Source organism: Stylophora pistillata, chromosome 12, assembly GCF_964205215.1.
Source record: "Stylophora pistillata chromosome 12, jaStyPist1.2, whole genome shotgun sequence".
Lineage (NCBI taxonomy): Eukaryota > Metazoa > Cnidaria > Anthozoa > Scleractinia > Pocilloporidae > Stylophora > Stylophora pistillata.
Window position 1 is genome coordinate 15,165,016 of NC_142530.1, and position 13,440 is coordinate 15,178,455.

The 13,440-nt window shown below is 38.8% G+C and overlaps 2 pseudogenes across 1 annotated transcript in view; one reads left to right on the top strand and one right to left on the bottom strand.

The window, feature by feature from the left end:
• The window catches only part of LOC148718943 (uncharacterized), a 279,110-nt pseudogene that overhangs the window by 151,699 nt on the left and 113,971 nt on the right, over nucleotides 1–13,440 (bottom strand). The gene's annotated exons all lie outside the window — the stretch shown is intronic.
• On the top strand, nucleotides 697–1,699 carry LOC148718954 (uncharacterized; annotated as a pseudogene).

Consider the following 13,440-nt stretch of genomic DNA (forward strand, 5'->3'; position numbering starts at 1 on the left):
GTGCAGTGCTAATGCTAGGATGGGGGAGAACCGAGACGGTCACCCCAAACGAACCAACCTTTGTGGTATCGTCTAAGCCATGCCAGAGTGCTCAAACTAGAGTAAACCAGCGAGCATGCGCAATTGCATATATATATATATATACAAGTATATATATTGTAGTGTGAACGATGTAGGCTAACCAACGATGATTCCACCGAGAAAAGGATCCAAAGGATACAGGATGCTTCCTTCTTAAATGACGATAAGTGGAATAAACAGAAGAAGAAGCAAACTTTTCTCTTGTGGCCTTTAATACGTGTACGTTTCGCCCATTCGGGCTTCCTCAGCACTAAATATCAATAAGAAGTAAGATTTACAAGCAATGAAAGAGTCTTCAATACGTGGAATAAAAATGTTTTACATCAAATCCCAGAAAAGTGGTATAATGCTAAGAATAATTAAAATTAAAATTTACCCGCTGGAATGTAACAATAAAATAATGAAATCCGGTGATGAGGTGGTGTTAATTATACCGAATCCTTTTCCTAGAATTGAACTCACACCTTTTAGTGAGACCGTGTGGTTTGAGTGTACATAGTTGGGCACACCAAAATGAAACGCCTCCCTGGTAAGCAGACGATCATCCATGCTATTATTGCTAGCGTTAGAGTTACGAAACTGTTCAATAATTAAAAATTCGAAATCTGTTAAAGTATGGGTCAAATCCATTCTACTGCCATGGGCCCTAAGAACGCGTGTAGTTTCGCTGATCTAGCCATGGGAATTATGATAAAAAAGCCAAGTTAGGGGAAATGAAACCCAACCTGTGGTGGAGGTACAGCGACGAAATTTTTTATCTCTGGTCCCAAGGGCATCCCAAACTTAATGAATTCACCATCTTTATCAATTCTCTGTATCCCACCATTAAAGTTACTTTAGTTTAATCTCCTAATTCACTGAACGTATTAGACCTTACTCTTAATTTGCTGAACAGGTTATTCAGACAGATAGTTACTCTTAACCCACGGATAACCATATGTACTTGCTACGGAATAGTGCACATTCTGCTCATGTCACCAGGGCCATTCCGTATGGAGTTGCGACCAGACCTCGAAGGAATTGTTCCAGCGATGAGGCGTTTGATAAACGCTCCTCTGAGTATCAGGGTTATTTACATAACCGAAGTTCTAACCCCAGTTTGGTTTCACAACAATTTAAAGGAGCCCAGCCCATCCCTAGAAAAACATTGCTCCATCCTCAACCCAAGAAGTCCAAACAAATCTTTCCACTGGTGCTTGATTTTAACCCCCGCCTACCCAGCATTGGAAAAATTATCAATAAGCACAAGTATCTCATTTATGATTCACCATTTCTTAAAAACATTTTTCCGGTAGGGTCTATCATTCCAGCTTTTCGTAGAACTAAAAACATAAAAGAAATCTTGAGCAGTAAGCCTCGTCAACAACATCGCGCCCCAGATAATCAGCGAGGTTGCTTTAAGTGCAAATCCAAATGCGATCTTGGTCAAAATTATTTGAAGGAAACGAATTGTTTCACTAGCACAGGCAAGAAGTATCCCATCACGCAGACAGTTGGCTGCAAATCCAAAAATGTAATCTACCTAGCAATAGTAGCATGGATGATCGTCTGCTTACTAGGGAGGCGTTCAATTTTGGTGTGCCCAACTATGTACCCTCAAACCACACGGTCTCACTGAAAGGTGTGAGTTCAATTCTAGGAAAAGGATTCGGTATAATTAACACCACCTCATTGCCGCATTTCATTATTTTATTGTTACATTCCAGCGGGTAAATTTTAATTTTAATTATTCTTAGCATTATACCACTCTTGTGGGATTTGATGTAAAACATTTTTATTCCACGTATTTAAGACTCTTTCATTGCTTGTAAATCTTACTTCTTATTGATCAGTATTTAGTGCTGAGGAAGCCCGAATGGGCGAAACGTACACGTATAAAAGACCACAAGAGAAAAGTTTGCTTCTTCTTCTGTTTATTCCACTTATATATATAATTGGCAAACTTATATATATATAATTAGCAAACTGGCTCAAGACTTCAGAGGTAATTCATCGTTTTATATATATATATATTTTTTTTCTCTATTAAAAAACTTAGGTACTATTCAATCTATAATATAATCATACGGAGCGCAATAGTTGCGTTAAATCTCATAATATATATATATATATATATATATATATATATTTTCCCTATTAAAAATTTTTAGGTACTATTCAATCTATAATATAATCATACGGACTGCAATAGTGGCGTTAAATCTCACAATATACAGACCGTGATAGTCACATATGATGTCATTATATATATTCCCGTTTTTAGATGACTCGAAATATCTCAGTTCCTGTCACCTGGAAATGACAACTGCCCAAACCTGCTCTTTGTAAGGAGATGCATTAAGTCGTACAAATTTGCTATTGTGGTAACTGGGTTTTACATGTATTACTACCGCTGACATGTTGCGATTTATTCTTTCACTCTCAGTGTTTATTAGAAACGTTCAATAAAGGTTTTCCTTTCTTTCTTTGGTTGTTTTTACTTCAAAATGCGTAGAAATCTGCTGAAATATCGAAAAATGTCCCTTTCTCGTCTTCTTTGGAGCGACCTGATGGAGACTTCATGGAGAAATGTACGTTATCACGCCATCGTGATAACGTAAATGTTTATGACAAATGGCCGGTGTTACGATAGTTCCATGTGGATCAGCCAACTTTAACATGTTTCAAATGACGGACAAGTGTAACGGTGTATCGTCAGAGGATGCGGATTGCTCAAATTTTCATGAAAGAAGGTACAGTAGTCGGAATGTGGATGATATGCACAAGATTTAACGTACATATTTGTAGTTACGTTGAGTAGTCCTCAATGAAGGTTGATCAATTTTTCTAAATATTAAAGCTAGAAGCGGGATTTCTCTTCAAGATATTGCTCAGAAGATAACATTCTTTCAAAGTCCTGCACTTTTCATTTGTCTGAAACGTATTAGATGTAAACATTGCCAATTTATGCAGTACCTGATTTTTGAGCTTCTTTCGCGAATTGCCACTATGAAAAGTAGAGGTCGGCCCGCAGAGATTTTTACTTATTTAAAAATTAGAATATTATAACCAATTAAGTGCGAAGTTTCAGTTCTAGAATCGGTGCACTTTTGGAGGAATTTAGACAAACGTTTTCCCTGTTTTACCCTAGAGCAAAAATGACTGAAACTGTAAGAAGATAAATAATCTATTGGTGTGTTCACATTCACTCTCAGGTAAAATTGGATCCATCAAAGTAAAGATAAATGATGTCACTATGTATGGTAGAAGTACCAATTTGTAATGTTATATTTAGCTTGACATAGAGAAATAAACATTTTACACTTTTTTTGCGATGCTTTTGTATGAAGACGAGGCCCCAGGCCTTGAACAAGCAAAGAAAAAAAGAAAAAAGGATGAAAGTTTTCTTAAAAGAAAAAAGGATGGTTATGAAGTTACCGTAAAATTTTCTTTGTGTATTTGTGTTGTTCTATCTTGTTCTATCTTGAGACGAACTTAAAGTCGGGCAAAACGTACTTACTAGCGACCATGAAATATACATGGCAAGCCTACTTGTCGCCATCGTCTACTGGCATAAATCACTAAAATTTGTTTAAAAAAATCTGACATAACATTCTTACCTTGTTTAATTATGATTTTATTAGCTGTTTCGATTATCATATTACGTCTAGGTATTACTTTTTCCAGCAGAAGCCCAGGTTTTGCTTTGTATTCTCCCCTCCCCCATTTATATTGTAAGCTTGTCACGCAATAATTGATACCGACACAAATGAATACTTACCCTGTATAAAGATTTTTGTTTATGTTGAATTGAAAATATCAGAATGTGTGCTTTTTGTGGTCACTGATCGTTATTTCATTGGCAGCGAAGCAGTTAAAAGCGGGTTGTTGCTTCAACGCTATTGAAATTTATAGTGTACAGACAGGAGAGCAAAGCGTGATGCTCTGGGAATAAAATGTTACGTGATATCGGAATGAGTTTTGTTCTAGAACGAGTTCATCCCGGTTGCCATATGATACCAATTAGGCAAGGTTAAAATTTATTCGAAACGAGTAATGTTTTAATAAGTTTATTGGGGTTTTCATTTCACAAAGAAACATTTATTCTGGACGACCATTTGTACCTGAATAATGTAAACGCTATACGACACTCATATCTGCAGAGTAAAAGACAGAGAAGGACATCATACTTGTTTTTACAGGCTAAATTATCTCGCATGTAAACGCGGTACCTTAACTACTTTGCACTATCTGTTAGTACTCTTTGCATTGTAATGCCATCGAAACAATTATGTACAAATAAAACAAGACTCAGGATTTACAGGAACACCTCTCCACCAAATATTTAATTAGCATAATATATGGTCTCTTGTGCTTAATCCCCGACGTCCATAGGCGTACGAGCTGGGGGAGGGAGGGTGGGGGGCTGCAGCACCCTCCGTTGCGGAAATTATGTAATTTTTCGGGCAAAACGCTCTTGATTAGGGCAATGACATTTGGGAGAAAACATTATAAAATAATGCCGTTGGCGTGATTTCCAAAAGTCGCGAATAAAGTTACTAGTTAATTACTTTCCAGGTAATTAGATGCCCGAAGGTGGTGTCTTTAGAGATTTCGAAATTTAAATAATATCTTTTAAAATGTAAAATGTATTGTTTCGGTAACATCTGCTGCAGTTCATACCTAATTTTCGCGCCAATTTCGCGGAGAGCGGGAAAATATTTTGACGAGTTCATATGAAGGTTTAGGTTTCCTCGTTGAAGTTCGTTCGATTCGTTGTTAAGTCGGTGGACTTGAAAGGTTCAAGAAGACGTAAACAATTAGGTGACTAAAGGTCAAGCGGCTGTCAAGGACAACAAGGCGAAAAGTAAATACTACACAAATTTCATTAAGAAATTCGTTTATTCTATTCGATCGATTCTATCCGTAAATCTCAGTATTAAAGTATCACATAATACTGAGCTGATGTCACCCAGCTGGTAACTACCAGTTATTGACAGCTTTCAATGATAGCAGTTTCATTAGAAGGGAAGATGGTGAACATTTCCGTTTGCATCCCGATTTCAACCCTTACCCTTTCGGGCATTGCGTGTTTTTTTCGGGCAAGGAAGTCCCCGCCCCCCAAGGGTGTCCGCCCCAAAGTGCCCGTACGCCTCTGCCGACGTCCTTCTGAAGATCTTGCAGGACCTTTTCTCTTTCCACAGCCTGTTGGTCTTTCTGGGTTTCAGTTTCGACATCGTGAATGCCCTTTTTTTTTGCTGTCTCCCGCGAAAAGAAGCTTGCTATTTGCTGAGATTTCAGGTATTCGTCTACTTGAAAAATTGCTTCGCTACTTGGGAGTCTTGCCTTTCGCATGGATTTCGACACAGATACAGGATCCACCTTGTGACCAGTTTGATTACCAGCGTTATAAATGTCAAGCAAGTAGTCTTTCTGTATTTTGGAGAGTCACTTGTAATGTCTGGAACTTTTACGGGCCCATCCCATTTTTAATGAGGGTTCATCTCATTCAAGGTTACCAGCTTTATCAGAGACATAAGGGACATTAGTCCGTGCACCTTCTTTAAGTTGAGCTGCATATTTTAACATAGCCTTGTCGTAAAGGGTTTCACGATCTAGAACATATTGGTGTTTACCGCAATCGAGGTGGTTCTGAAGGGATGAAAGTCTTTGGTACGACTTAATACAGCCCTCTTCTTTACAAAAGAACAAGCTCTGCTCCTCTGAGTCGGAATCTGTTTCCTCTGGCGTATCAGTTATCTGATCACTAGGTGATTTGTTTTTAGCTGAAACTCGTCATCTTACGGTAACGTCAGTGAATGATACAATAGAACAGTGTGTGGGTGTGGCTTTGTCAAGCGTGGGCAACTGGTAATAAGTAGGAATGTCAAGGTCACTCCGAAGTAGCCATTTGCCAGGTTTAATGTTGTACGCTCTCCAAACTAGAACACCCTCTCTATTAAATGTCAAATTATTAAGGAAACTAATTTTGCACACGGTGGTAAGTAGCCTACTTACCGGAGCCAGGTTGTATAAATTTTCCAGATACCTTGAGTATTATCCGTGAAACACGCTTGCCAATTCCCCTATCGTCTTTTGGAATCGACGTAACCCTGCCTTCACCATGGCCGGACACTTCCTTTGGCACTCTACATCTACTATTGAAATCACGACTCCACCCAACCCCGCGTTTTGATCTATGAGTGGGGCCAATTGTGAAATCATCGATATCTTTTGGCGTCTTGAAGATGCCGGCTCGCGACAAAATCAGGTGAACTTCATTTTCCGGATCTAAAAACTTATAACTCCGCAAGTGGCTTGAAATGCCATTTTTACAAATACGCAAGGAAACGACTTGAGATTTACAACTTCGGTCTTCTCGTTAACTAAACCCACAAGTTCCACCAGCGAACGATTTATTAGATGAACAGCAAAGCTCCATGTTAGCATGTAAGATGAGATGCTTGTAAAACAGATAACACGCTAAATTAGTATGTAGCTTGTCAATCAAATTGACTTTTGTAAACAGTCTCTGACTTATGCCGGTAAAGGAGTCATTGAGGAATCTGGACATTTTAGTTCTCTGAATACAGAAATTCCTGGAAGGTTTTTCTAGATATGATGCAAGGAGGAAAAAAAACAATTTCTTCATATTTCGGAGGTTGATCCATCTTTGAATTTATGTCACGCTTGTCATGCAATTGATAAAATAAAATGAAGAAGATATATAAACTGGAACTCAGCTTTGGCTAGGATGTGGTAAAGCATAACGTGATCATCGAAACAGCTATTAAAATCCTAGATAACCATGGTAAGAGTGTTATGTTAGATTTTTTTCGCAAACTGTGGTAATTCATGCCAGTAAACGGTGGCGACAAGTAGGCATCATGTATATTTCATAGTCGCTAGCAAGTAAATTGTGCCCGACTTTGAGTTCGTCTCACGTTAGAACAACACGAATACACAGGGAAATTTTTACAGCAATTTTATAACCGTCCTTTTGTCTTTTAAAAGCTAGAAGCTCAGTAGATTCTGTCATATCGGTCATTATTAACACTTTCTTTGTCTTGATGCTACTTTTCGACATAGAAAGAGTATGTTGGACAAAAATATTCACCGAAAAAAAAAAAGAATTTCTTTGCCAGCTTCAATAATAACAGGGAATTTAGTTTAGATGATAAAACAAAGGATTATGTTGTCAGAAATACCGGAGGTCAAGTATATTCGTTACACGAGGTGACAACTTGCGTGACATTCACGGTGAAATTTTGCATATTTGAGGGGTCGAACTAAAAAAAATTATTTCTCGAAAACTAAAATATACTTTCACAAAAAAATTACACCACCAACTATTAGGACATATTGGGCTACAAAATATGCAAGCAGGAGTGAAAGCAAATTTTGGATGACTTGCCTCTGTTTGTCTGATGCTTGTTGACATTAGCTTTTAACATTCCACCATGTAAGTCTATTTCCACGCTTGGTGATCGATCTTTTTATGTGGCTGCCCCTAACTTATGGAACAATCTTCCCCTTTTTATTAGAAATATATCTTCAGTTAATGCTTTCAAGAAGGCTCTTAAAACTCATTTATTCCAGGAGACGTTTCCTAGCTAATTTATTGTTTTTATTCTTTTCATAAAGAAGGATTTGTATAGAGGAATTTAAGGATTAATTAATTATTGTAAATAAGACTTTTTGTTACTTGGAATATGTTTAGGATTTCAGGACTTTGTTGAGTCAATGTAATGCGCAGATGAAAATTTTTTACTCTCGAATGATATTTGCGCAATACAAATCAATAAATATTATTATATTATTAAATGTCGCGAGGGTGGGTGACATCCTTAATGCCTTACTAAGTTTTGACCAGATATATGGGCCCTGGTATCTTATTGTATGCTTTCCGTAGCCTATGGTATTAAAACGAGGTATTTCAAAGTCGCAGTTTCTAAGGGAATACTGAGAATTGCTAAAATTGAATAATCGTAATTGACAGCTTGGGACAAGATCGTTTTTAACCTTGTACATCAGAATGGCGATATCTTGTAGCCGCCTGTTGTTTAGAGTCGGCAGTCTAGCACGAACGAGAAGATCTTCGTACGTTTCCGTCTTAGATTTATATATTGCGCGTGGTGCGCTTTCCTGTACCCGTTCAATCTTTCTTTCCCTTATTGCAAGGCCATAAGGAGGAAAAAAAGGATCCGTAACTTATAAAACGGACCGGAAAGACGAGATTTGTAAGGCTAAGAGATACAATAATTAACTATAAAATTAAAAAGGTATAAAGTTTGAACACTAGTTAAAGTCAGCCGAGCGTCGGTAGAGTATCGGCCGAAAGTCGACAATCTATCGGCCGAGAGTCGACAGTCTATCGGCCGACTAGCCTTCGCGATAAGGATGCTGCTGGCCGACACATGAGTCGTTCGCCACTCGAACAACTATCGACCCAGGTCTATCGAGTGTCGACCATGTGTCGATCGACCTATGGATAGAGCGACTGTCGATCGACACTCGCCCAACATGTGGGTCGAGTGTCGACCACACCCGATCGATATGTTGGTCGAGTGTCGATCGATACCAGCGATCGACACTCGACCGCGGGTGCCTTTAGTACACATGATCCGAAGGAAGAGCCCTAGAATCACTTAAGCATGACTTTCAGAAGGCACTGGCAAACTTCTTTCCCCTTGTGCCATCAGAGAATGGTATCTTCATGGAGGTTACCCAGCCAAAGAAAAACATCGTGGCTTAACCGAAAAAGTGTCTACTTGCAACAAATCGTCAAAGCCGAAAAAAGGGAGTATGCCCATTTGCCTCTCTAATTGGGACTTAAAAGAAAAAAAACAGTCATCCTATTCAGTTACCTTGCCAGCTAAAGCAACCCGCCACTCTACCACAGTATCAGAAAAACAAGTTTCAATATCAGTCATATTCCTGCCAATAATCCATTCATAATTCATTAAAACAGAAAAACTTCCACAACCATATCATCTACTACCAAAGAATGCGACCAGCAAATTCCTGTCTCAGTAACTGAGGATAACTGTCCCGATCCAAAGTCATGTTTGCATCCACAGGACCCTGAGAAAAAGAGTGACACCCTGAAGGCTATGGCCATTAATAAGGAGACCTCTGCTGAACAAAATATCCATCCCTTCATCAAAGAAAATGCCACACACTTACTGAAAAGTACAACAATCTCTATGAACTCAGGTACATGTGATGATTCAATGAAAGATACAACTTCTCAACTTCTACTAGCCTATCATCTAAAACTACAAAAGAATACAACCAACAGATTCATGTCTTAGTTACTGATGAGAGCTCTCCTGATCCAAAGTCAAGGTTGCATCTTCAGGACCCTGGAGACCCAACCTCAACCCTGATACTGTATGAAAATTTAAAGGATCACACTTCAAACAAGACAACATGCCTGTGTGATTCTGAGATACATGCTGGTCAGATCCTCCTAAAACAAAAACTCCCTATTGTAGATGGTCTACAGGACCCAGCTATTGTGGATGCATTAGTCACTCCAGCCATTAGTGAGTTTGTACAGAACATAAACACTGGCTCACACTGGGTTTGCCTGAGCACAATAGCTACTAGTCCTGAAACTGTCAAGGTGTATGACAGCTTATATCAAAATGTAAACACAGTTGCCATTGATCATTCATGTCGCATGCTATTGTATACTGGTTCTACAGTCACTTTTTCTCATGAAAGAGTGCAAAAGCAAACAAATTAAAATGTCTGTGGGTCGTTTGAACTGGCATTCGCTACAGATTTATGCCATGGCTTAGACCTCACAGTGCAGTCATTTGACCAAGATAACAAGCCCAAACATTACATCAACTGCCTGGACTCACATAATATGGTTCCTTTCCCAAGAACATCAAGACGGGCACCATCTGAAGTGTTGCCAGTGTAAATGCTGGTATCAGCCAACATGTGTGGCAATTTTAGCATGGGCAATCAATACGTACTAATCGGAAATGGCGATGCAACAAGTGTAGAAGCTTGCCTGCTACAAAAGTAAACCTACATACACTGTACAGCTAGTCATGTAAAGAACAAAAATATAGATTAGGAGGTCAAATGTCTTGCAACAATTATTGCAACAATAACACAATTGCAATGCTATTAAAATTGTATCCAAAAATCCTTTTCATTGTGTTATATCAATCAGAATTTAAGGGGTTCATTTTAGAGCTTAAACTTCAATATACTAATAAATATTATTGTAGAAGATTCCAACCACACCAATGTATTCTCTAGACAGTCAAGTTTGATCATCAGTAGTAACCACACAACTGGCGGCAATGGTCTCAATGATTTGTATTTCAAAATTAATCTCATCCTGAAAAACGATGAATTTCTCCGTCAGTTGTTGTCTGCGTAACTCATTTTCCCTTGTTCTTGAGTTTGTAGTGCTTTAATGTCATGATGAAAATTGCCTGTGAGAATTTCGTGGATGATACTTATAGACCCACAATATAATTCATAGGTTATAATCTTCAAGTTCAAATTGAAATACTTAACATTTAGGAGGAAGCTCAGGCTGAACATTCAAATATTGACAGTGGGTGGACTGTCATTACACAGTCATCTTAAAATTGTGAAATATGTACATCAATTTATTTAATACAAGTTTGAAGGCTTATCATATGATAAATTTCTGACTAAGTACTTCTTCAGAAATCTCTGTACATATGAGTTAAACACAAATGCAAATAAAATTAATACTTGTCTTTCCCGAGTATTCTAATGTCATTGTTCTTCTGCTCACTAGGCAGCTATGAGGTTCAGATCAATGGTGTATAGGATTTCCAAGAGGTGTTGCCAATCAATCAAATCGACCGAAACCAGGTCGACAAGTCAGGAACCGGCCAAACATTTCGTTAACAGCGCCATTGATCAAAATATCATTAAACTCGAGCAAAGGACCTGTTTTTCTGTTGAAATCTGCCAGAAACTGGCTCAAACGCACTACGCGAACTTCCCAACATATGAGTACACTAAATACGCTTCGTCAAGAATAAGCGAAAGTCACGTTGTAACCTACGGATCCTCATACAAGCTGCCGCTGATATGTCATGGGCTCATCTGGTTTAGGACAATGATATGTATTGCTTTCCGGTTTCTAAGCTCCTGAGGAAAGTGAACCCCAAAAACATACTGACACAACCCGAACAGACTCATTTGGCGCACCACATAATCTAAGGGAGACGAGCGTGACATCGGAGTATCCCCCACTCCTCGATGAAAATTTCGTTCCTTCCCCCATCTAAGTTTCTTGGCTTTAAAATAGCAAAAGGAAGACATTCTAAGCGATCCCTCACAAAATATCCCTGCAACGTTGCATATTAGCTCCCAGAATTTTAAGAAATTTAACTTACATTGTGACTAATATACGGGTGGATATAAGGGGAAAATGCCAAAGATAATTAATTCAGTATTCAAAGAAAAGTGATCAACCCGAGTGTTAAGGTCTAGCAAGGAACCTCGAAAAGATAACACGACTAAAATCTTTATTTGAATACTTCTGAAATGGAGATTATTTCACTCACAAGCTAGCTACAACGATGTTCTATAATCATACTCGTCTCTAGAAAACTTGCCTCAATACAACAAAGTTCAACTTAAGTATGTGACACTCAGATTTCATAACCGTTGGAAAAAGAACAAAATGATCGAGTAACAATATTGCTAAATGAGCATGCAATTAAAGATATATTAAGGACGTTTGTTCAACTTGTAATAAAATCAGCAATCAGTCTGTGGCAGTTTTTATATTTTTTTTTTAGTTCTTTATTTGGGGGGAGGAGGGGCGAGCCAGTGTTATGGCTGCCACGCTTAATTTAGGAGGCATAGGGTTTTCTATTTTTTGCTTATTATTAGCTCAGTTGTTCCGCATAAGAAGAATTATTATTCGTCTAGGAAAACCACGAGCCATACCGACATCTCAAATGGCTTCGAATTAAGGTACAGGGTTGATTTATTGGACTTTTTACGGAGTCGGGAGGAATCCAAGTCAAGTTAACAAAAGATTCTGGCGAACGAACAGAGCCTTTTGCAAGATGTCTAAGTGGGGCTCTACATGCCTTGCTATTCCTGGACACGACCCCCTTCTAGATATTACTGTTTTCCACGATATTCCTAAGAATCCAGGTCCTACATTTCCTCAAGACTTTAACTTTTCGGACATTTGCAACAACGAGCCAGGCTTGAATTTACATATTGGCAACGAACCGGGCGCCAATTTGCATATTGGCAGTGAAGGACGCACTCCATTGATCGCATACTCTCGTGAGAAGTTGTTGCAATTAAGATCTTCAAGCAATGCGCTGGTATACACCAGTCCCAAGATTTGAGGGACTGTAACATCTTAAGGAAGGAAAGACTAAGAGCTGGCAGGCTGGTTCGTTTCAGGAAATTCAATGGGCATAAACGGCGAAATTTTATAACTCTAACTTCATCAACAGAGAGTCCCACTGCTCGTGTAAACAATACTGTCTGTGAGCGTCCTGATACTGCCAGCTCTTGTAAGAGGTATCAAGGCGGTGTTGACTGGAAAAATTTAGCGTGTGTTTATATAGCATCATCTTCTACGAGATTATTTCCGGTTCCTAAGAGCCTATTCCGTAATACCTGTAGTCTCGAGAAGATAAAGAATAGAGTACGAGCATCTGCAGCTCTGACGGTAGATTTTCGATCGTGGGAAATTGACGTTGGTGTTATTTCAGAAACGCATCTTTAAAGACAGAAACCTGACAGTATTGTTGCTATCGAAGGGTATACAATATATAGAAGGGGCAGAGATTGGGCCGGAACTGATAAGCGAAAGAAAGGTGGAGTTGCAGTATATGTGCGGGAAAACTTAAAGGTCTTGGATGTTAATCGTGAACGCTCCTTCGAGAGGCTGAGTGTGGAATTACTATTTCTGTCTGGACATCATATACTTATCACTGGATTATAGCATCCCCCAAGTTTTCAGTATGATGAAGGCGATCTTATTGATACCATCATTGATCGTTGTGATACATTCTTAGACATGTATCCAAATGGTGTAGTACTCTGTGGAGGTGATCTGAAGCGGCTAGATCTGGACTGTCTTTCCACTTCATCTGGACTAGTGCCTATGGTGAATCTCGCCACTAGAGGGTCTCCCATCTTGGATAACTGCCTCACAAACCACCCTGAGCTGTCCAACGACCCTTTACGCTTTGAAGCGCTTATAAAAACTGACCACTGGGGCGTAATACTTCCTCCGGGGAATAGAATTAAACCATTTCGATCTAAATGCTGTTTTAGGGATTTTAGAGAGCATCACAAGATCAAATTTACCTCAGAGTTAGAATTTTTTTGATTGGACAC